Source organism: Dermochelys coriacea, chromosome 1 (assembly GCF_009764565.3).
Source record: "Dermochelys coriacea isolate rDerCor1 chromosome 1, rDerCor1.pri.v4, whole genome shotgun sequence".
NCBI classification, from domain to species: domain Eukaryota; kingdom Metazoa; phylum Chordata; order Testudines; family Dermochelyidae; genus Dermochelys; species Dermochelys coriacea.
This window is the reverse complement of record NC_050068.2, coordinates 330,369,054-330,394,538: the sequence shown is the minus strand read 5'-3', so window position 1 is coordinate 330,394,538 and position 25,485 is coordinate 330,369,054. Positions and strand designations below refer to the sequence as shown.

The 25,485-nt window shown below is 38.7% G+C and overlaps 1 protein-coding gene and 1 long non-coding RNA gene across 31 annotated transcripts in view; both read left to right on the top strand.

Annotated features, from left to right (window-relative positions):
• Positions 1–25,485, top strand: part of MAGI2 (membrane associated guanylate kinase, WW and PDZ domain containing 2) — a 1,173,000-nt gene that overhangs the window by 832,307 nt on the left and 315,208 nt on the right. The window lies entirely within an intron of this gene.
• The window catches only part of LOC122456767, a 31,717-nt gene continuing 10,754 nt past the window's right edge, over positions 4,523–25,485 (top strand). Inside the window, exons 1-2 of the long non-coding RNA XR_006275808.1 lie at positions 4,523–4,534; positions 16,658–16,661. This is a non-coding gene — a long non-coding RNA (uncharacterized LOC122456767). The remainder of the gene's footprint in view (positions 4,535–16,657; positions 16,662–25,485) is intronic.

Below are 25,485 nucleotides of genomic sequence, written 5' to 3'. Positions count from 1 at the left end.
CCCTTCCCCCAGCCTAAGGGGGAGGAACTGCTGAACCAGGGCTCAAGTAAAGTCAGGAGACAACAAATGAAAAAAACAGGGATGGGAGTGAGGGTCACAGGGTCAAAAGCAGGAAGCCAGAGGGGGACACCGAGAAGAGAGCCCCAGATAGTGCCCATCACTCCTCCAAGGCATCCAAGGAGCCAGTGGACATGGCCCAAAGGAACTCTGCCCCGAGACATGACTTCAGGGAGGATTGGAAACAGGCCCCACAGCAGAGCACCTCACCATCCAGCATCCTCCTCCTCCTCGTATGACGGGCAGCCACCGTGGCCAACACTAGGAGGTTGACAAGGAGGTCTTGTGACTTCGTGGGGCCATGCATAGGGTGTGCATGTCTCTACTCAGGAATAGGCTGTTGCCATATGCCTGAGTGATAATTCAATGCAGCTTTGTTGGAGGGGCAGTTGATCAAGCAGCCCTGGTTTGGCAGTGGGTTTGCCTCACAGGAAGGAATAGATTTTGGAAATGTCTGCATAAAGGTGTCCTTTGTAACCATGGAAGCAGATTTGTGGCAAAGACAGAGTTTAGTTCCCTGAGGTTCCAGAGTAGTTAGTCACATTGTTAAAAAACTGATTTCCTTTTAACAGAATTGAGGGGAGAATTCCAAAAGAGTTCTTGCTATATAATTCCACTTAGTCTGACTGTATCACTTTAAGAAAACATGTCTGTTTGTGTATGATGTTCCTTGGATTGAAAATTATTAAAACATTAATATTTCTTACAAAGGCAGGTGTTCTAATATAAGTGTGCCTCCAGAAAGAAAATAAATTGAAAATGTTGTTAAACTTTAATCTATTTTTTTTGTTATTTCTGCAAAGGAAAGTTAATTCAGTACAATTAAAAATGATACATGATAACTTAAATTTTATCTGCCTTCAATCCATAATTCTGAAACATTACTCAGTAAATAAATACATCCTACAAACATATAGTGGCTAATGTCTATTTGATTTAAATAAGTGTCAGATGCTTTATTCCACTCTAATGTTAAAGCCAAAGATAAAAGCCTTTCAAGGGTTTTTAGCCAGATTTATTTGTGCAGCTTTAGAAATGACATTGAAAGGTTGTTTAAATGTTGAATTTTCCCAGATGTCTTTTTTAATGCATTTTGAATTCCTGGATTCGCTTTTACACTGTGATTAGTGAATTCTGAGTTTTTAATTAATTTTCAGCAGCATCAGAGATCATATTATTTGTTTTCCTCAGCGCATTGGAGTATCTCTCTTTCTTATAGCATACAACACCATATTGTGTTGAAGAAATGGGTTGAAATTCTGGTCCCATTGAAGTCAATGGCATAACTACCCATTGATTGTAAAGGGAACATGGTTTTTAGTATGAAGTCAGGAAGTATTATAGTTTTGCATGTTAAAATAATATTTATTTATTCAGAAGTTATCCCAAAAGGTCAGTAACGGCACTCTCTAAGGTAGATATACTACATGGTTTATTTTTCTTGTTTGTTTTAGACTACTAGATCCAGCTTTTACAATTCAACATATTAATGCAGTTCATTAAAGTTCTAAAAGCAACCAATAGATCTATTAATTCAACAAAGTAGCAAACTGGCAGGATTAGGGCTTAAAATCAATCACTGCAACAATGTTTATTCATGGGACATATTTTTGTGTGTAAAAGTCTTTTCTTGATAATGAAAATATATAAACAAAATTACAGAATGTAAGCATTATGGGTTGGATTTTCAGTGGTGTTCAATTCTCTTTTAGACACTTAAGATCAGTTTTTCAAGAGTTCAGCACTCAATATACTGAGCTATTTTGAATATCTGGCACCTATTTTGGTGCCCAAATGAAGTCAATCTCTTTTAAAAATGTGGGTACAGCTGTGGAGGCTGAGCTCTTTTTGAAAATCTGGTCTTTTATATTTATAAAAATTTTAAAAGTATGAATCCTTTTGCCCATATTAATAGTATGTGGAAGAAACAAAAAATTGAATCCAACACTAGATACCCTATTTCTTCTGATTACACCTTCTTATTGTTGCCTCTTCCCTTGCCTGGTTTTCTGTGGTTCATTTCACGCAGTTTCCTTATAGTGTCCTTCAAGTTTTCCTTACATGGGGTTGCCATACAAAGGCAGTAAATGGCCCATGTCAGCTAGTTATATTTGGGGCATTTTTGCTTGGCTTTTTGTTTTTGTTTCATGCTTAGTTCATTGAGATTTCTTTATTCTTTGTTCCTGTATGTCATTTATTTTCCTTGTTATCCAGGTAAAACATAGATAATTGGGCCTGATTCACCACTGTATTATACTTGTTTTATGCTCATGTGACACCATTGATTTCACAAATGTATAGCTGGCGTAACAGTGTGTTGAGTCTGGCACATATCTAACTTAGAAATCTGTGTCCTAAATTATGTTAGATTGGTGGTTCTCCAGCACTTGCATTCTGCTGACCACTTGGAAGGAGTCAGAGAGTCCAATCAGTGAAGGTCCCCAGACTACAGTTTGGAAACCACTATGTCAGACAATCCTGTTATTTTACAGAAGATTTGGAGTGAGATTTATAAAAGTGCTCAGTGTTCATCTAATTCTTCTTCCATTGAGGGCAATTGGAGTTTCACCATTGACTTAAATGGAAGCAGATTTAGGCTGATGTTGAGCACTTTTAAAAGTCCTACCCTCAGCTCTCAATTAAATACCATCTTTCTTTCTCCTGGTGTTGCTGCTGTTACAAGCCTTATTATATCACTGGGTTTACCAGTTTCATAAGTGACTTGTTTGTTTCAAACCCCTAAATTCCAGTGTATGTTCTTACAATTCAAAGGAATTTCAAATGTATTTATGAAAATATGTTCATGTATGGACAATACATCATATACAGTCCTCAACACGGTTTCAGAGTAGCAGCCGTGTTAGTCTGTATTCGCAAAAAGAAAAGGAGTACTTGTGGCACCTTAGAGACTAACAAATTTATTAGAGCATAAGCTTTTGTGAGCTACAGCTGCATCTGATGCATCCGATGAAGTGAGCTGTAGCTCACGAAAGCTTATGCTCTAATAAATTTGTTAGTCTCTAAGGTGCCACAAGTACTCCTTTTCTTTTTAGTCCTCAACACATAGATGTATTTTCTTATTCAAATTCGTTGCTGTCAAATAAAAACGTGCATACATCAATTTGTTAGATGTTTATCAGTAAATTTATATTAAATGTCAACTCAGGAATATGCCAGCATTTTGGAATGTATAGTTCAGACAGAAATTACCAAAATAGAGGTTGACAGTTTCCTGGGCTTTAGGAAAATTTAACATACAACTATGGAGAAGACATTATTACATAGCCATTGGCACAGGAGATCATCCTCTATATGTGATGGATACTTTGTTTCCTTCTGCCACACTGTCTTACGACATGTCCAGAAACTCTTCTAAACATGTTCATTGCGATGTTTTCTGTCATGGTCATAATTAATGAATATAATAATCTCATCAGAAATTAGCTGTGTGGGTTGGTGAAATAAGATCTATGTAGGTAATTATTTTTTGTTTGTTCCATTAATGTCTTCATTGGGGCTGACCCCTGAGTTGTTGAGCATCCTTTTTTTTTTTTTTTTTTTTTTAACATTGACTTTGTTCAAGTAAATAGGGATGGAGGGTGTTCAGTGCCACACAGGAGACACAAAGAGTCTTGAAGATTTGGCCTTTTGCTTAGCTCTATTAACTTGCTTCATCAGAATTTATATATTTTAGTAAATGTTGCTTCTGAATGCATGTGACAGCATTATTATGTACTGATCATTTGTTACTCAGTATTTTAACGTGTGTCAATTCCATGTATTTTTTTTCATTTTGACACTTGCAGCTAGCAGTTTTGCAGTAAAATTTAATTTTCAGACTTCTTTCAGCAAATCAATAAATAGAACAGCTGGGTAGTTGTTTATCCATTCATTTTATTTTTATATTAAAACATGCTAATGAAAATATGTTTCCAAGAAACTCTTTGATAGTGCCTGTAGTAGTGGTAGTTAAAATTCCAATTGATTAAATATTCACACCAAATATTATTGATGGAAAAACCATGCCTTCATTACTTGGGTAAAAAGTGAAGTAATAATACTTCTATTTAGTAATAATCAGTAGGGCTGTAAAACAATTTAAAAAAAATTGTGATTAATCATGAGATTAAAAAAAATCACATAGTTTTAATCGCACTGTTAAAGAATAATAGAATACCATTTATTTAAATATTTTTGGATGTTTTCTACATTTTCAAAGATATTGAAAATATATTTAAATTACAATACAGAGTACAAAGTGTACAGTGCTCATTTTGTATTTTTATTACAAATATTTGCACTGTAAAACAAGATTTTAAAAAAGTATTTTTCAAGTCACCTCATGCAAGTACCGTAGTGCAATCTCTTTAGTGTGAAAGTGCAATTTACTAATGTAGAATTATTTTTATATAATGTCACTCAAAAATAAAACAATCTAAAGCTTTCAAGCCTACAAGTCCACTCAGTCCAACTTCTTGTTCAGCCAATTGCTAAGACAAACAAGTTTGTTTACATTTGTGGGAGATAATGTTGTCTACTGCTTATTTACCATGTCACCTGAAAATAAGAACAGGCGTTCACATGGCACTTTCAACTTTTTTAGCTGAGTTTGCAAGGTATTTGTTTCATTTATGCTAAACATTTATATGCCCCTTCATGCTTTAACCACAATTCCAGAGGACATGCTTCCCTGCTGATGACACTCATTAAAAAATAATGCATTAATTAAATTTGTGACTGAACTCTTTGGGGGAGAATTGTATTTCTCCTGCTCCATGTTTCTACCTGCATTCTACCATTTATTCTGTGTTATGGCAGTCTTGGATGACAACCCAACACATGTTGTTCAATTTAAGAACACTTTCACTGCCGATTTGACAAAATGCAAAGAAGGTACCAATATGAGATTTCTGAAGATAGTTATAGCACTTGACCGAAGGTTTAAGAATCTGAAGTGCCTTCCAAAATCTGAGAGGGATGAGGTATGGAACATGCTGTCCGATGTCTTAAAAGAGCTACACTCTGATACAGAAACTATAAAACCTGAACCATCAAAAAAGAAAACCACCTTTCTGTTGGTGGAATCTGATTCAGATGATGAAAATGAACATGTGTAAGTCCATGCTACTTTGGGTTGTTATCAAGCAGAACCTGTCATCCACACTGAAGCATGTCCTGTGGACTAGTGGTCAAAGCATGAAGACCTATCTCTTTTACAGTGCAAATATTTGTAATAAAAATGATATAAAGTGAGCACTGTACACTTCGTATTCTGTGTTGTAATTGAAATCAGTATATTTTGAAAATGTAGAAAAACATCCAAAAATACTTATAATAAATTTCAATTGGTATTCTATTATTGTTTAATAGTGCAAACAAAACTGCAATTAATCACGTTTAATTTTTTTAATTGGGTTAATTTAATTTGAGTTAAATTGCTTGAGTTAACTGCAATTAATTGACAATCCTAATAATCAGTACTTATACATCCCACAAAACATTGCTCACATAATACTAATCAGAGTTCAATAATCCAGGGTCATCAGCATGACAGAATGTCATGGCTTCCCACTTAATTCAGTTGGAAAGCAGCGGGACCATTGCTTTTCAACTTTAGGAATAAGTAGAGGTGTGACTGTTCATTCTATCTGTCTAGTTCAGTTTATAACGAGTAAAAGCAAAGCACCTATCTCAAGTGCTAGGTGTCTTTAACATAGTTAAAAGCACAGTGTCATAAAAGATGAATCCAGGAGTTTTGCTCACCAGAAAATCAAAACCAGAAAATGAAACAATAGCGATGACAAGCAGAACACTAGACCTCACCCACACTTATCAACCAATCTCATGGCCCTCCCTCCCAAAATCCTGTGTAAAGAGAAAACCCTTCCAATGTGCCCTTTTGAGCTGTTTGGGATCAAATTTTCAAATATGGCTAAATGACTTTAGAGCCCAAGTCCAACTTTCAAATGTGACTAAGTTCCATTGACTTTCATTGAGACTTAAGCTCCCAAGGGCCAAGCATTCAAAGGTATTTAGGCCCCTAAAGAAGCAAATAGGCTTTTAGTGTGATTTTTAAAGGCGCCTAAAATATTAGGTGCCTTAGTCTTAAAGTTAATGAGAGTTAGGCAGCTAAACAGCTTAGGTACCTCTGAAAATCCCACTAGGCACCTACCTGCATCTTCAAGTGCCTAAATACCTTTGAAAATCTGGCCACAAGTACCCAAGTCACTTTTTTGAAAATGGAATTTAGGCTCCTAGGTCATTTAGATGCTTCTGCAAATGTTACCCTTCATACTAAGGTGGGAAAGTAAATTTCAAAAATGAACATCCCTTATTGAAAATGCACTGCTTGCAGCATTATCTGTTTTATACCAAGGAAGTTCCAGCTAAAGTGTCACTGCTGATCATAAACATTAGCAGTATGGCACAAGGACAGAGGTGATCCAAACCAGCACCTTGCACTTCACCAAGAAGCAAATAGGCAAACCCACTCTGGGCAATATAGGGTTATGAGCTAATATGGGCTCAGGTCGCCCCGCCCCACCCCACACACATGACAGATGTTAGACTTGAAGGGAGGAGCCTGAAAGGGCTAAAATCAGCACAGTTGATGGTAAGGGCTGGGGGGCTGGCTGAGCTGCAGGGAGATGGAGGATTCTCTGACCCCAATTGAAGTCACTCTGGAAACTGAAGAAGAGTCTATTAGAAAGGGAAAATGGATACAAAGGTGGGGAGGGGAGGGGAACCAGAATCAGATGGTAATGATGATATCGGCAAAAAAGCTAAGCTGAGGAAGGAAATAAACCAAAATGTTGTTGTTGTAAAATCCCTAACCAAAGAAATAAGATTAGGTGATGTTAAAAACCCTGTGAAAGTAGCTGACTGAATTTAAAAAAGCACAGGGGATATTGTAAGAGCAAGGAGGCTGATGAGAGATGGTGATCTTTTAGTTGATTGTAAAAACAATGAGCAAGCTGATAAACTGCAAAAAACTAAAATGCTTGGGAAAGATAAAATAAGTTGCCAACTACCATTTGACTGAAATAAGGCGGGAAATATATGGAATGCCATTAGAGCTGTCCAGTGATGAGAACCAAAATCATAGCAGAAGATAAAAGTGTTAGTAAGTAAGCGATTAATTAGTAAACAAGGAGGAGGAAGCAAGCCATCAGCAGCTGTACTTATTACATTTAAGGAAAGGGCTCTATCTAAGAAAGTAAAAATAGGGTTTCAGATATTCAGAATCATGCCACATATCCCCCCTCCTTTAAGGTGTTGTATGTGCCAACGGTATAGGTATGTCGTAGGTGTCTGTTAAGGGAAAATAAGATATGGTAAATGTGGGGGAGAGCATTCCTATGAAAATTGCATAGAGACAGAGGTCAAATGTAGTAACTGTGGTGATGATCACATCTGGCATATAGAGTGTGCATTGCTGCAAGGCAAGCTAAAGGGATACAAAAGACAAAAATTGTTAACATCTTGTGTGGAAGCTGTAAGGAGACTGTCAAACCATCAGGTGGAGAAGGAAGAGACAATGAGCACAGGAAAAGGAGAACTGCAGACAGAGGTTCATTCTATAAAGAATATGATAAATACTGTGGAAGGAATAGGTGATGATATACTAACAATGAAAAAAGAAAGGTTTATTGCATTTATGATAAAAGTGGCAAATTGTAGATCACAAACAGAAAAAATCAGAAAAAAATATAAGAGCAGCAGAAAAATACTTGTATATTAGTAAATCTCAATGGACTGTATTCATGCAATTTTCAATGAAGTTAATGGTGAAATATGACTAGTATTGGAATCTCATTGTTTGTTTTGTTAGAATGCACACAGTCTGATAAAACATGATCAAGAGTTCAAATAAAATATCCTGGAAATTAAAGCTAAACCAGATGTCATTTGTGTCAGGGAAACATGCTTGGTTGAAAAGCTTCTATTTAAAATTCCAGGGTATATTGCCTTTTTAGGCAAGACTAAAAATGAGGAAGAGGTGTTTGTACTTTCATAAGGGAAAGATTAAACTTCATAACAGTAGAGAATGAAGAAGTAAGCCTAGAATATAATGCTAGTGAGATTCCCAGTGCAGAAGAAAAGGAGTACTTGTGGCACCGTAGAGACTAACAAATTTATTTGAGCATAAGGAAGTTTGTGTGGAAGGTTGTTTTTTTATGAGAGTATCCAGTTTTGAGAGCTCATTCTTAATCTTTCTCTGTTTGCTGTAGAGGATGTTGATCAGGTGGTTCCACAGTTTCTTTGAGAGCGTGTGGCACAAGCTGTCAGCATAGTCTGTGTGGTATGTAGATTGTAATGGATTTTTTACCTTCAGTCCTTTTGGTATGATGTCCATCTGTTTGCATTTGGAAAGGAAGATGATGTCTGTCTGTATCTGTATGAGTTTTTTTCATGAAGTTGATAGATTTCCACTCCATACGGCTAAATTCAGTGCCTTGCATAATGACAGGTTTCAGAGTAGCAGCCGTATTAGTCTGTATTTGCAAAAAGAAAAGGAGTACTTGTGGCACCGTAGAGACTAACAAATTTATTTGAGCATAAGATTTCGTGAGCTATAGCTCACTTCATCGGATGCATTCAGTGGAAAATACAGTGAGGAGATTTATATACACATACAGAGAACATGTATACCTTCAAATCAGTGGCATTGTGATGGGTACCCGCATGGCCCCACAGTATGCCAACATTTTTATGGCTGATTTAGAACAACTCTTCCTCAGCTCTCGTCCCCTAATGGCCCTACTCTACTTGCGCTACATTGATGACATCTTCATCATCTGGACCCATGGAAAAGAAGCTCTTGAGGAATTCCTCCATGATTTCAACAATTTCCATCCCACCCTCAACTTCAGCCTGGACCAGTCCACACAAGAGATCCACTTCCTGGACACTACCGTGCTAATAAGCGATGGTCACATAAATATCACCCTATACCGGAAACCTACGGATCGCTATTCCTACCTACATGCCTCTAGCTTTCACCCAGATCACACCACACGATCCATTGTCTACAGCCAACCTCTACGATACAACCGCATTTGCTCCAACCCCTCAGACAGAGACAAACACTTACAAGATCTCTATCAAGCATTCTTACAACTACAATACCCACCTACTGAAGTGAAGAAACAGATTGACAGAGCCAGAAGAGTACCCAGAAGTCACCTACTACAGGACAGGCCCAACAAAGAAAATAACAGAACGACCACTAGCCATCACCTTCAGCCCCCAACTAAAACCTCTCCAATACATCATCAAGGATCTACAACCTATCCTGAAGGACGAGCCATCACTCTCACAGATCTTGGGAGACAGGCCAGTCCTTGCTTACAGACAGCCCCCCAACCTGAAACAAATACTTATCAGCAACCACACAACACAACCACTAACCCAAGAACCTATCCTTGCAACAAAGCCCGTTGCCAACTGTGTCCACATATCTATTAGGGGACACCATCATAGGGCCTAATCACATCAGCCACACTATCAGAGGCTCGTTCATCTGCGCATCTACCAATGTGATATACGCCATCATGTGCCAGCAATGCCCCTCTGCCATGTACATTGGTCAAACTGGAACAATACCTATACAAAAGTAAAAAATACAGTGAATAGTGAAGATCTAATGAAGTATAAAAGAAGTAAGGCAATAGCACAAAGAATTTTTTTTTAAAAAGCAAAGAAAGAGCATTGGAGGAAGTACTGTGGGCGAATAAGCAAAGATACCAAGACATTAGAAATATACACTCAAACTGGAAGAATGAATGGAATTCATAGTGAGAGCCACGTTCCAGGTCTTATTGGGGCTGCCAACATAGTTAGATGTTCTGATAATGAGAACCCAGAAGTTTTGGCAGAAACTTTCCAAGGGGTGAGTAATGGTGAAAACCAAAATAAAGTTTTCCACCACCTTAAAAGACAATTCATTAAAGAGAATCATGATCTATTATGTATTTGGGAAAAACATAAAGGTGCTATGCGAAATGAATGGTTTTGTATGTGAGAACTGGAGAAAGCTGTTGATACCAGGAAAAATACATCCCCAGGCAAAGATAATATATGTAACAATGTTTAAATAGCTCTCTGAAAGCAACTTGAGGGTTCTCTTGGAATTATTTAACACCATATGGAGAAAAGGATTTATACTAATAGGGTGGAAACATGCAGTAGTAATTCCAATATGAAAAACAGGCAAACTATCCACAAAGTGGATGTCTATTGACCAATTGCCGCATGTCCTGTCTGTGTAAAATTATGGAGAGAATGGTGAATGAAAGAGTGGTTGCCTATTTGAAAAATAATGGCATTATAGATAAGGTCCAGAGTGGTTTTAGGAGTGTGATCACAGTGCTAATTCAGAAACTGAAATACAAATTAAGTATGAGGTACAAGGGTTTCATGATAGCAGTCTGTCTAGATATTGAAAAGGCGTATGACAAGCTACAAAGGGAAGACTTAGTGTATGAAATAAGTTCACTATGGATAAGGGAAAGAATGTATGAGTGGATTAGAGACTTTTTTGAGCAAAAGGACCATGTAGGTCAGAGTTGGGAAAGTTATGTCGAATATATATAATATTTAAAATGGTATACCACAGGGAAGTGTTGTCAACCCAGCCTTATTTAATATTAAGATAAATGATCTCCTAAAACAAAAAAGTGCTGGGGTAGGTGTCACTATTCACAAAAGATTGTGCTCCATGGGTTAGGAGCAGGAATACTGAGGTGGCAGAAAAGAGAATCAACAAAGCATTACGAGAGACCTCTGACTAAGGAAATCCATGGGGTTTCAAGTTTTCTATTTGTAAAATCAAAGGATTGATCTGTATTGAAAAGAAAGTTACTTAGGAATGGAGCACAACTAGATATAGTTAAAAGGATCAAATTCTTAGAGGTAATATTTGATACTAAATTACTTTGGAAAGATCACATAAATTATGTTCAAGATAAATGTACAGGAAGGATTAACCAGTTTAAAAGTCTTGCTGGAACTAAGTAGGGTGCAAATAAGAAAACACTGCTGGTGGGATACAGACCCTTAATCAGACCAGTTATTGACTATGGCTGCCAAGCTTTTGGGTCAGCATCCAAATCAGAACTTTAAAAAATTAGATTTAATACAAGCCCAGGCATTTGGAATTGTGTGTGATACAATTTATTTATTACAACACCTGTATGCACACTACAGATAGCTTCTCGTGAAATGCCAGTTACACTATGAATGAAACTACTGGACCTAACTTTCTTGGTCAAAGTTAATGTGAACTGCATTGATGAACCGTTTCAGAGTAGCAGCCGTGTTAGTCTGTATTCGCAAAAAGAAAAGGAGTACTTGTGGCACCTTAGAGACTAACAAATTTATTAGAGCATAAGCTTTCGTGAGCTACAGCTCACTTCATCGGATGCATTTGGTGGAAAAAACAGAGGAGAGATTTATATACACACACACACACACAGAGAACATGAAACAATGGGTTTATCATACACACTGTAAGGAGAGTGATCACTTAAGATAAGCCATCACCAGCAGCAGGGGGGGGAAAGGAGGAAAACCTTTCATGGTGACAAGCAAGGTAGGCTAATTCCAGCAGTTAACAAGAATATCAGAGGAACAGTGGGGGGTGGGGTGGGAGGGAGAAATACCATGGGGAAATAGTTTTACTTTGTGTAATGACTCATCCATTCCCAGTCTCTATTCAAGCCTAAGTTAATTGTATCCAGTTTGCAAATTAATTCCAATTCAGCAGTCTCTCGTTGGAGTCTGTTTTTGAAGCTTTTTTGTTGAAGTATAGCCACTCTTAGGTCTGTGATCGAGTGACCAGAGAGATTGAAGTGTTCTCCAACTGGTTTTTGAATGTTATAATTCTTGACGTCTGATTTGTGTCCATTCATTCTTTTGCGTAGAGACTGTCCAGTTTGGCCAATGTACATGGCAGAGGGGCATTGCTGGCACATGATGGCATATATCACATTGGTAGATGCGCAGGTGAACGAGCCTCTGATTGTGTGGCTGATGTGATTAGGCCCTATGATGGTATCCCCTGAATAGATATGTGGACAGAGTTGGCAACGGGCTTTGTTGCAAGGATAGGTTCCTGGGTTAGTGGTTCTGTTGTGTGGTGTGTGGTTGCTGGTGAGTATTTGCTTCAGATTGGGGGGCTGTCTGTAAGCAAGGACTGGTCTGTCTCCCAAGATCTGTGAGAGTGATGGCTCGTCCTTCAGGATAGGTTGTAGATCCTTGATGATGCATTGGATAGGTTTTAGTTGGGGGCTGAAGGTGATGGCTAGTGGCGTTCTGTTGTTTTCTTTGTTGGGCCTGTCCTGTAGTAGGTGACTTCTGGGTACTCTTCTGGCTCTGTCAATCTGTTTCTTCACTTCAGCAGGTGGGTATTGTGGTTGTAGGAATGCATGATAGAGATGTTGTAGGTGTTTGTCTCTGTCTGAGGGGTTGGAGCAAATGCGGTTATATCGTAGCGCTTGGCTGTAGACAATGGATCGCGTGGTATGATCTGGATGAAAGCTAGAGGCATGTAGGTAGGAATAGCGGTCAGTAGGTTTCCGATATAGGGTGGTGTTTATGTGACCATCGCTTATTAGCACGGTAGTGTCCAGGAAGTGGATCTCTTGTGTGGACTGGTCCAGGCTGAGGTTGATGGTGGGATGGAAATTGTTGAAATCATGGTGGAATTCCTCAAGAGCTTCTTTTCCATGGGTCCAGATGATGAAGATGTCATCAATGTAGCGCAAGTAGAGTAGGGGCATTAGGGGACGAGAGCTGAGGAAGCGTTGTTCTAAGTCAGCCATAAAAATGTTGGCATACTGTGGGGCCATGCAGGTACCCATCGCAGTGCCGCTGATTTGAAGGTATACATTGTCACCAAATGTGAAATAGTTATGGGTCAGGACAAAGTCACAAAGTTCAGCCACCAGGTTAGCCGTGACAGTATCAGGGATACTGTAGAGTGGCTATACTTCAACAAAAAAGCTTCAAAGCAGACTCCAACGAGAGACTGCTGAATTGGAATTAATTTGCAAACTGGATACAATTAACTTAAGCTTGAATAGAGACTGGGAATGGATGAGTCATTACACAAAGTAAAACTATTTCCCCATGGTATTTCTCCCTCCCACCCCACCCTCCACTGTTCCTCTGATATTCTTGTTAACTGCTGGAATTAGCCTACCTTGCTTGTCACCATGAAAGGTTTTCCTCCTTCCCCCCCCTGCTGCTGGTGATGGCTTATCTTAAGTGATCACTCTCCTTACAGTGTGTATGATAAACCCATTGTTTCATGTTCTCTGTGTGTGTGTATATAAATCTCTCCTCTGTTTTTTCCACCAAATGCATCCGATGAAGTGAGCTGTAGCTCACGAAAGCTTATGCTCTAATAAATTTGTTAGTTTCTAAGGTGCCACAAGTACTCCTTTTCTTTTTGCAATGATGAAAGTACCAAACAAATGCTATTTGAGTTAAAGTGTGGATGCTGGAGTTGAAAGACAAGGAAAAGCTGAATGAAGTAAAAACTTTCAGTCATGGGAAAATTAGTTATGGATGGAAAGTGGCATGTCCAAACGTGGAATTAGATTTGTTTTGTAAACTTAAGAGTAAAAAAGAGACAGTAAGTATTAAAAATGAAATATACCAGTATGTAGATGAATAGTGGAGCTGGTTTTGTCAAATATATACAGATGGGTCCAAAAAAGAAAAAAACAGGAAGAGTAGGGACAGCATATTGTACATCAAAATTGAGAATTAGCACATCTAACAGAATGTCTGACTATGTAGCCATTATGACAGCCGAACTAATAGCAACAATGCTTACATTAAATTGGGTCTGGGATGTGCCCAGCAACAGCAGTGGTCATTTTTCCGGATTCAATCTCAGGCCTTATGGCAATAAAAAAAGGATCTCAGTATGTCGAAGTGATTTAATCAATGAAGTTATATTTCTAATAATAGAGTTAGTACAGGTGGGGAGCCATGTAGCAGTCACTTGGATCTCAGCACATATTGGGATAAAACAGAATGAAATGGCAGACAAAGCAGGTAGAAATGCTGTAAGAAATGGAAGATTGACTTAGAAGATACCCTTGAGTAAACAGGAATTCAAATGCCTGGTACAGAAAAATTCAAAAGAGGAATCACAAAAAAAATGGATTAATGAGTATAGATAAAGATTTTTTGAATTGTGCCCTAGAATTGAGGATTATGACATACTTTAGGTCCTGTATAGGAGTAATGAGTGCTTTTGTTCATAGTACTAACTGGCTGTTGTGGTTTAAACAAAAATCTTTTTAAAGTAAAAGCACACAAAGATAGACTATGTGCGCTCTGCAAAGTGGAAGAAACAATTGATCACATTTTATAGGTATGTAAAGGGGTTTCATAAAGAAATTGGGTTTTTCTCATTCTGTGGATCAGACGGAATATCTTAAGGGGGATAGTCTGTTCTTTTTGAGGATAGGTCAGTGTAGCTCATTGAGATTCTAGAAGTATTGGAAATACTTTCTGCCACATCCTGCCTTTGGACTCGTGTTACTCCTAACTAGTAAAGATCAGTGGTTGAGATCTGGATCCATGGCTGTAGAAGATTGTCAATGCCTCCTTTAGGGAGGGAAGGTTGCCATCTTCTATTAAGGAACCACTGTATGGTTGGTTTCAGCGTAGCAGATGTGTTAGTCTGTATTCGCAAAAAGAATATATCCGATGAAGTGAGCTGTAGCTCATGAAAGCATATGCTCAAATAAATTTGTTAGTCTCTAAGGTGCCACAAGTACTCCTTTTCTTTTCACTGTATGGTTGTAACTCAGAATTTTAAAAAATTAACTAACATTGTCTATGGGAAGGAAACATGATCCAGTGATTGGGGCACAGGCCTGGCAAACCAGATTTAATTCTCTGTTCCACCATGGACTTCCTGTGTGACCTTGGGCAAGTCACTTAGCCTCTCAGTGCGTCAATTACCCAGCTGTAACAGGTCTCAGAGAGGAGATAGGGACCACTAGGATAACACCGCTCATTGAAATATCCCTTGATATTATTTGCAAAATGACACGGAATTTCCTCACAATGGGCAGAACTTCTATCAGCCACAAATCAAAGATGACTCAACTTAATCAGGCTGTCCATTATTTGAAACAAATCCATGTATTGAGATTTAGGGAATGTGACAATGGAGGCAAAGAATTGTCTTTCTTTTTTTCTTTCCTTACCTGCTACCACCCCTATCCTTCTGAGAAATGATTAAAGGTGAAAGCAGTGTACAAAACATCTCTGTTGGTTTACTGCTTGGACCACATCAGATCCTACAAAGGGACAAAAACACTCCTAAATAAACCCCTCCCTGTACCCCCCGTGTTGGTTCCACATCCATCTTCAGTGCAGACTCTTGCCCAACTCCCAAACTCTTTCTAAAGACCTCTCTTAAAAAAACTTCTTAAAGACAGTTCTCCCCACCTCCAAATTTGAGTCAGACATAGAAGGAAGTCAGCAAAAATGGCAATGTGCTTTCCCTCTCTTACACACACTACATGTATTTCCCTAAAGACAAATGTTCACCAATATAAAATTTAAACCTGGGGAATATTTACCATCTTTTAAGAGGAGTTAGAGAACTTTCCCAGTAAAGCAACAAGGATTTTTTAAAATAGAAATTATGCTTTTTTCATATTGCATTATTTTCCTTTATTCATTTTAAACACTGTAAACTATATAAACTATAGCGCCTTCTCCCAAGGAAAGTGTGCGATGACTGGAGTTTGTAACAATTCCGTGTCTGCATAGACTTGACAGTCATCTACTAGTCCCCACACTGTCGATAAAAAGTCTGCAATTAAGATAGAATTTGGGATCCTCTGCAATTAAAACCCAGCCCCTCTCTCCCATATACAGTAGCTTTAGGATTAAGATCCTCTGCAAGCTGCAGCCACTAGAGGATGACATACCTCCCAAAATTTGAGATATGGAAAAGGCAGTGTGCATTTGCAAAAATTTAGCCTTATATTACAAGTTCACTCAACAGTAAAGTGGGTAACACTCTTAATGTATTCTCACAGGTTTCAGAGTAGCAGCCGTGTTAGTCTGTATTCGCAAAAAGAAAAGGAGTACTTGTGGCACCTTAGAGACTAACAAATTTATTAGAGCATAAGCTTTCGTGAGCTACAGCTCACTTCAATAAGCTGTTTTTTTTTCCCCACCAAATGCATCCGATGAAGTGAGCTGTAGCTCACGAAAGCTTATGCTCTAATAAATTTGTTAGTCTCTAAGGTGCCACAAGTACTCCTTTTCTTTTTAATGTATTCTGTAAGCAGCAATCCTGCATTGGGCAGGAAGGTACACTAGATGGGTTTCTAGGTCTTTCTCATCATCAGTTTACAAGATTCTATAACTTTTTTTAAAAACTGTAGTTTTTACACTGAAATAGAGGTAAGTGTCTTCAGGAGTTACAGTAGCTATATGTCTACTCTGTCACTTATCTGTCAGATGTTTCTCTATGGAATGCAGTAATGCTGATGTTTGAATAAAACCCAGCAAGGAAGTTTTCCCCTGTGAAATGTGACTATTCCTTTCACTGACACAGAGAGGTGAATGCTTCTGCCAGCTTGTGATTCTGTAACTGTGTGCTCCTTACATTGACTCCCTTCTGCTTATTATGCTCTTTTCAGGGCATACACGAGGGATTTTTCAGAGACTGTCAGACTACCAAAGTAGGGATGTGCTCTTGCTCTCATTAAACTGAAAGGCAAAACTGCAATTTACTGCAGTAGGAGTGAGTTCAGGCCTTAGATCTTTACTACCAGGATTGTAGGTTACTTGTACTTTGTTTGGGATACCTGCAGACATCAAACCTTTCACCTGGGCTACAGCAAATGACACTGGATATTTATTTGGGTTACATTTAAATTACTTTTCCATAATTTTAAGAAAAAAAACACTTCCCTCTGCTTTCAACTTATCCTCCACAGGTGAATGAATGTACTCAAAATTCAGGAATTGCACACAAACTTTAGTGAAAGAACATTTTTATTTTGATTTTTTAAAAGTTGGATTGTAACATTATAGCAGTGTGCCCTTCCTTCAGATTAGGTGCATGATCATTAGAACTATTTTGGTTTCAGATTTAAAACGTACCCAGTAATTTGTACTAAAGTTTAAAACTAATAATAACCCAGACATTAGGATAATAATCACATACAGTAAGTATAGCCCTTTGCAACAAGTTAGAATTTAGGGGAAATTATATTCCTCATGTCTAATGTGTATTTATGTTTTTTCCTAGAGAAACACCACTTCGTTTCCTAATACTTATTTCTAATAAGTCTAAATTTCTTGCTACAAATTTAAAGAAACAGTGCACATATTGTGGCAATGGATTGTATTTATTGACTTCAGAGTTGATGCTCCACAGGGTTGGGTGGAGATGATCAGAGAGGCCAACTGAACTCCTCCTATGGGCAAATGGCAAGATCCATGCTGAAGGTTCTTTTCATAAGGAAAATGATTGGGCATTTTATTGCAATAATTGACTTTATACAACCTGCAATTCTTTACGCAGTTCTTGTCTGCTGGTAACGATTAATTTTAATGTTCATGCTTTCTAAAATAAAATTAAATGCAAAGGTGTCCATGGAATTGCCTAGATGAAAAATGAGTGTAGCAAAGTGGAGAATCAAGCCCAGATTCTTCATTCAAGTTTTTTTAAGTGTCAGTGATATCTTCAAACAGTTCAAGGGGAAGAAAAAATCACGATAGCAGTTATATTTAAAATTACCAAGTTGAAACTTTCTTGTCCATTTTTTATGTAGATCATTCTAAAGCTAGAGGAATTTGGAACATTATGGGTCTAGGAAGCATTTGTCTTTGAGGGTTGAACTGTAAATCTGAACCTCTGTTTCTGTGTTCAGAGTGTTTTCGCCAATTTGAAACATTCATAATAGAACCAATTTTCTTAAATTTGGATTGGTTAGTAGAAAAATTGTATTGTTAGATTGTTGCCAAAATTATGGCAGTCAGACCTCTGAGTAGGAATCTAGCAACAACCTGAAGACCAAGTTGGTGTTGTTTTTTTAAAAGTGTACATTATGGATAAACATCAAGGCCTTGGTCTTATCCAGCTTACCTGATCAAACAAATCCACTTTTATTTTATTTTTTTTAAACTCTAGATACGAAAGGGCCTTTAACTGGGAGAAGTGGAGGAATACTTTGGTTGGAAAAAAATGGATTTGGAAACAAATATCCCAAATGGTTTAAACACATGTATAATTAGCACAAGGCAAATATAACTGTACATGGTTGTTTGTTGAAAGGTTATATATTTGGTAAAGGAACAAGGCAAGATTCCTACTTCTTCTTTCTGCCATTTCAAACACAATACTTTGTAACATAAAAAAGTAGAAATATTTTAGGCCTGCACACATAGATTAGAAGAAAAAGTACAGCCTTACTTTTGTAGCTAGCTCTATTATTTTTATTCAGAAAGTATTAACATTTTTACCTTTATTTTCAATGGGTAAATATAGAGGGTCATAGCACTCTTGACATTTTTTTGCTGGAGTGAAAAAGGGAGAACAAATTCTGTCATTGGTGAACTAGCTGAGTTTTGCCTGCAAGTTCATTTTGTTGGATTCCATTATTTTCCTCCTATCGTCAATGGCTGGGAATGCAAAATCACATAATTTAATTTGGGTAACAATGCATGCAACAGTAGTCTTGCCATTTGGACTGTCTTTCTGGAGCATTTAAGTGGCTTGGTCATATGGCAGCTGCAGTCAGTGTCAAACAGGGAGGTAGCTACAACTGCTTATAAACACATTAAGAGGAAGAGATTTTGGTATTTGCTTACAGGATATGCTGAGGGATGGTATGAAATGTGGAAAAGAGTATATTTAAATAGGCTGAATTAATAGAACTGATTCTAATAGTGTCAGAACTGGCAATAAGTTTGAAAGGCTAAGGAATCATTGCTCTTTGCACCAATTTACTTGTAACTAAATAGCAGATTCATTTTCCACAGTTTAATAGTGTTCCAGGGTGCTGCCTCCAGAACTTGCAAAACAGCACATTATCTTGGTCGGTCTAGATGTTCTCTAGGCATTTGGGCCCTTATCCTCATAGACTTCTTCCCCCCAGAACCTACTGTAATGTCCCAATCCCTCAAGTAGCTTTCTATTCTATTCTATTCTATTCTATTCTATTCAGGTTCTTATACCATGATCATTTGAGCACCTTCCTATAGTGCATTAAGCAACATGACTACACATCTGTCAAGTATTTGTTCTCCCATCTTCTTCTCAGGTGGAGAAATGTTTGCAGTGGAATGTTTTGTTTGGGAATTATATAAAAAATAAAAAACTCAGGCTGTGTATCTATGTCAGCGAAGGCAAGGTCAAAGAAACGCACTTGCATTTAGAGAGGAAGGAAGGGAGGTTTGTGATGGTTCCTAGTTCCTGGGGGAGTTCATTCTACAGTCTGAGGATGACCCACAAGAAAGCTCTGTCTCCAACACAGACAAGCTTTACTCTTATTGTAGAAAGTTCTGTTGTGCCAGAGGACTGAAGTAATCAACGACTGTCTTCATCCCAAAGCTTTAGTCGAATGTTTACATACCCTGGAGCGAGGCCATGGAGCACTTTGAAGATAAACACAGAGATCTTGAAATTGATTTGATATTGTATCTGAACCAGCATAGGGAGAGGGGACAGCTTTGATGTCTTCATGGTAGGCAGTGTTGCTGGGGACACATGCTTCAGTGTTTTGTGCCAGCTGGAAATTCCTAAGCGCTAAAGGCTTCATGCCCAGATATACTATAGAAACATAATGGTTTCTAGATCAATCTGCCAGTGAAATGTTTTCTCCACCCCCAAATGTGGAATTTACTGACCACCACTATAAAAAAATACTGGCTGACATTGCAACCTCTCACTAGTGATAGCTTTTCTGTAAGTAAATGTCACAGCTTGAAGTCCAATATCTTCCTGTCTTGAGGGGCTAAAAAATAGAAAAAATTTCCTAGGTCTGGGTTCTATTTCCAGTAAGGCCTAAGTTAGTAGACTTTAAATTAATAATATTTTTATCAATTTAAAAGCTATTTTGGGGCTTTTTAGGTTGTTTTGTATAGCTACTTCTGACCCTGTTCGGTTGGACTCATGGTAACTAAGTTGTCTGGCTTTAGTGGTGGAGAGTTACAAAACTAGTAAGCCCTTAAATTAAATTTGTTGTTAATCCTCCTGAAACATTTCTAAAATAGCTTTTCTGTATAATGTGTGGCATCTACAATATATTTGAGGGGGCGGGGTGATGAAGGCTTTATTGGCAATCACTCTGGATGACCTAGATCTCTCACTCAGTACTTCATCACTTATAAGTAATGCAACCATCTCAACCCCTTGCCAATAAAACCTTTATCCCCCATTACACCATCATGTGTGTATATGTCTATTATATTTCAGGGAAGAGAGAGTGTATATTTTTACTCAGTCAGAGGAGGCTTTAAGAACCTTCTATCTCCTCTGTGCTATTAGTCAAGCGCTCTGTAAATCTAAATCTTGCTCCAACAGCTACTTTCATATTCTTGACTAGAAATGCAATAAAATATGAGTTTGCTTTCTCCACAGTGCAAATGAGAGGTGGCAGAGGATGACTTTCAATCATTTAGACCTAAAATTTACTAGAGTTATGTATGTGACTGGGGAAAAATCAACTCTGAAATATGTATTCTTTGTTTTACAAGTGTCGTATATAAGAGAGAGAGATAGGCAGCAGGATCTTTTTGCTCACTGAAGTTAAACCTAGCATTTACTTGTACTTTTTTTATTCGGTTTTCTCATTTTAACACTGTGCTGCAAACAGAAACAAGAACAGCTGACAGACGTTCCCTCAGGTCCCTTCCTCTTCCTACTTACTTATACAATGTGCTGAATAGTGGTCACCATTAAAAAGACAATATACACTTATCACACAGTGGTGTCCAGTATACCACAATATTCTCCTATGTTTACAATAGTAAATAAAACCATAAGCCTTGAAATACTTGAGCCTGCATGAAACTTTATATAGGTGAGTAGCACCATTTACATTGGTGTGATTGAATTTGCAGGATTGAGATTTAATTGAGATCTCAGAAACAACGGTACAGTAACAGCTGACAAATGGTGACTTTTTCAAAGTGACCACTGTATGAGTATGTCTATGCTGCAGCTGGAAGTATGCTTCCCAGCGTGGGTAGACAGATACCAACTAGGTCTGCTCCAGTGAACTAAAAATAGCAATGTAGCCTGTGGTAGCATGGGCAGTGCCTTGGGCTATCTTCCCAAGAATATACCCAGGGTTATGGGTGGATTTGTACTCAGATAGATAGGCCAAGCTACCGCCCCAGCTATACTGCTATTTTTCATGCACTAGTTTAAGAATAGCTAGCATGTGTCTGTCTACCCACATTGGGAAACGTGCCCCAGCTGCTGCAGTGTGGACATACTGTAAAGGAATGCCAGTCATTTCTTCCTCAAAATGCTTCAAGGAGCAGATCCTTGGCTAGTGTCAATTTTCATAGCTCCATTGAGTCAATGACAATCTGTCTGTGACAGTTTATACCAGCTGAGGATCTGCCCCCAATTTAGAATGAAGGTCGTTCAAACCATTTGTGTCACCATTATTACTCCACTGAGTACTAATCAAATGGGTGGCTTCACGAAGCAAAAATAAATGTTTTTCCAAAGCTTGTGTGTATGTACAACATACAGAATCCAAGTGATTTATCAAAAAAACATATTCTCCTATTTAGTGCTGTTAATAATCTACTTGAAGTGAGAGAGCGGTGAAGCATTTGTTATGAAAATTGAAGGAAATTCTTATTTGAGTGGTCTGTAACTAGAATCTGAATACAAATTGCATGCCATTCTTCACTGCCACTTTAAATGATAGACAGTGTGCCACACTGCCAATACAGAAAAAGCAAGTTAAATTGCATTGCAAGCAACTTGCTTTTCTGCATTGGTAAAATGGCTCTCTAATCTCTTGTAGTCTGCATTAATACACTTCTCTTTTTAAAATTAGTATTCTAAACAATGAGGCAGCAAATCAAATAACTCTAATGCCTCAATTATGTTAAATAGCCCCATTTGGATACTTTTTTTCCCAAAATAAATCTAAGTAAATATTAATAAGCTTCACAGAGCATTATAATAATATGTTGTCTAAGCTTGTTATTTAGCGGATTAAAATGACAGCTGAAAGAGAGCAAATAAATATTACAAGTTACGCTGAATCATATTTGCCAAACTTTCTAAACTATTGTAAAACCAGTGGGTAAATGCAACAGTAGAATCTAGTCTGTTTCTCATATAAATCATAAATCCACACATACTACATAACAAGGGCACAGGGTATGGGAGGGAAGAGGCAGGGACAGAATATTAGAGGCTATTAAGGAAACATTATTATAAAACTTTTATTTCTAAACAATGTCAATTTAGTTGGTGCTCTTATGGGTGAAGAAACTAAAAACAAGGAAAAACAAACTATTTACTTTTTCATAGTATTATGAATCAATGAAAAATAACACAAACTACATTATAATCACTTAACTGAATTCAGCCTGGCTTGGACATTCTGTACGGTATGTATAATCTCCTGGATCCACTATAGCTCAGGCTCTGATCTCAGTTCTTGGAATATAAATAAGTTCAGATGTGAGATCTCCAACACCGGTGTAGAGGAAGTGGTGCTGATGAATCAGTAGGTGGCTCGTTTCCCTTAGACGGTACTGAACCATCCCAGTTTGGTGCTGGGGTACTGTTCTACAGGTGATGCTGGCTCTCAGATAAGATTTAAAATTGACCATTGAATTTCCCATAGAAATTTTCACAAAAGTAGGGGTGTTATTTCTTGTATCCTGTTTGCGAACTATGTCCTGCCTGTTTAAATTTCCTCTTCAGCTTTAGTCAGTAGTACTATTCACTTTGTGTACAAAGGAGTTATTGTGTTGCTCTGTGCTGTGTTCCATCACTCCACGCAATGTCACCCACCTGCATCAGTAGGTAGGAGGACTTGATGGGGCCAGTAGTGAAAGGGGGACAGTCCAGGAGCAAGGGAGGGAAACACTTGCCAAGGAAAGGAACAATAGGTAGCTCTCTTCCCCTAGGAGTCTCTGGCATCCATAGCCAGCTGGGGGAGAGAGGGGTGCTGATTGGCCAGCATTCCCCAGCTCCCAGGATTTAGCCCAGTGCAGAGGCCATGTGGAGCCTCTTTCAGCTCTGTTCCAGCAGCCCACCCTACGCACCCAACTAGGAATGGGAACTGTGCCAGAGAGATGCTGTGAATCTAGCCAATCACCTGTTTAGGGGGCCAGAAAGGATTTTTTTCTCTCATGGGCCAATTGGCAGACGACCAGGGAGTTTCTTGCCTTCCTTGCAACACCTTCAAGCCACAGTGAGTTAAACAGGAATGTGCTTAGTACCTAACTGAGGTACAGGTATGGAGTTGTTTAATCATCACAACTGGTGGTTGGTTTCCTCTGTGGTTAAAAGAATAAAATGAATGGTTCCCAGAGGTAAAAGACCTGGGGTTTGGGGCCTTGAGTGAGACCCTGTGGCCTTCAGCTGAGGTCAGGACCCTGTGGCGCCAGGTCCCACCCTCCTGTACCCTCTGACCCCCATCATGATGGAGAGGGTGCTAGGACTCAGAAGAAGCTGAGTCCTGGGGGTAGGCTGAGGAGAGCCTACCCCACATTATGGGTTATATGATAAGGAATCCTGGCACCAGTTATGGCAAGGATCCCTGTAACCCCTGCACTGGAACCCATTAATGCTGCTATAAGAGAGTATGGGTGTGATAAGGTGGGTAATGCCCTCCCGGTGTTAAAGTTTAGTAAAAGTTGCAGCCTGCTGCAGCCGGCTGTCCTTATTTTGTACTGTGTCCACATCAATGTGGACTATGAGCTCCTCCTCCATTACCACCACAGGTGCTGCAGTTCCCATCCAAAATCAGGATTTTTGGCCGGGCTCACTCTGACAAACTGTAGAACTTCTGATTGCATGGGAGTTAGTGTTCTGCCCATGCTTGCTCTTCCTTCCTCTTCCACCACAGCCTAAGAGGAATGAGTGTGAAAATGCTGAGCCTATGCTGTACTTCAACAACCTAGACCAGTGGTGGGAAACCTGCGGCCTGCAAGATAGCGTTTACATTGACCATCCATAGGCATGGCCGCCCACAGCTCCCAGTAGCCACAGTTCGCTGGTCCGGCCACTGGGAGCTGCGGGCGGCCGTGCTTGCGGCCGGTCAACGTAAACACTGTCTTGTGGCCCACCAGTGGATTACACTGACAGGCCCCGTGCGGCCCATGGGCCACAGGTTGTCCACCACTGACCTAGACTCTGTTTGTATTCCTGTCCCAGTTGCCTGTTCCATATATCCAATCCCTACTCTTCAGGCTTAGAGATTATTGATTCAATTCTGTTCCCATGGCAAGGTGCTTGAGTGCTCAGTGGGCACCTGAATCTGACTAGCCAACTACATAAGATTTATAGTAGTGCTTGAACACTCTAGTTTGCAGTTCATCCACAATAGGGGAGGCTTCCATCAGTGTGTAATGAACAGGAACAGATTGATTTCCTAGTCTGCTGAGGGAGAACTGCCTTAACATTTGGCTGATGCACCCATAGCTTTTGCTCTCGTAAACCCACAAGTGATGGAGCAAGCTGGTTCTTCACATACTTAAAGAAGGAAAATCTATTTCCACCCTACAAAAGATAGAGCTACAGATGCAGAAAGTTAGTACATGTTACCAGATGCTCTGTAGCATGGAGCTCTTGAAACAGATTTTTTTTTAGCAGTATTGAAACAATCCTTAACATCAGCGATACTATAAGGTGAACAGGATTTTCATTGCACTGGGCACAATAAATAGGACTGTCAATGTGAGGGGAAAATCAAAACACTATTGCCTGATACTAAAGTATGTTTGTAATCATTGGAGAAATTATTCAGTGACAGATTATTTTAGTGAAAATACTAGCTCTGAATCATTGCCATGCCAATGACAGTGTCACCTTGGATTGTTTGCCAGCCACACATATAAGACAAGTCAAATCTGTGTGCATAAATACCAACTTTCTGCAAAGTACAGGTACATAAAAAAGCGAGTGTTATGTTGTTTTGCATTTGAGGGGCATGTTTTGTTTTGGTGCGATACTTAAAATGTGAGCTTTTACAATGAATTCAATATTTTAATAAAGTGCTGTATATTTATAAGGTTTGTCCCACTACCGATTGAAGTTACTAAAAATCTTTCATTGAGCATTGGCTCAAGCCTTGAGAGAGAGCATTTCAGAATAATGTCTAATACTTTTGGGCATCCACCACTTTACTTTCACTTTTACTAACTCTTCGTGCATGTTTTCTAATTACTAGG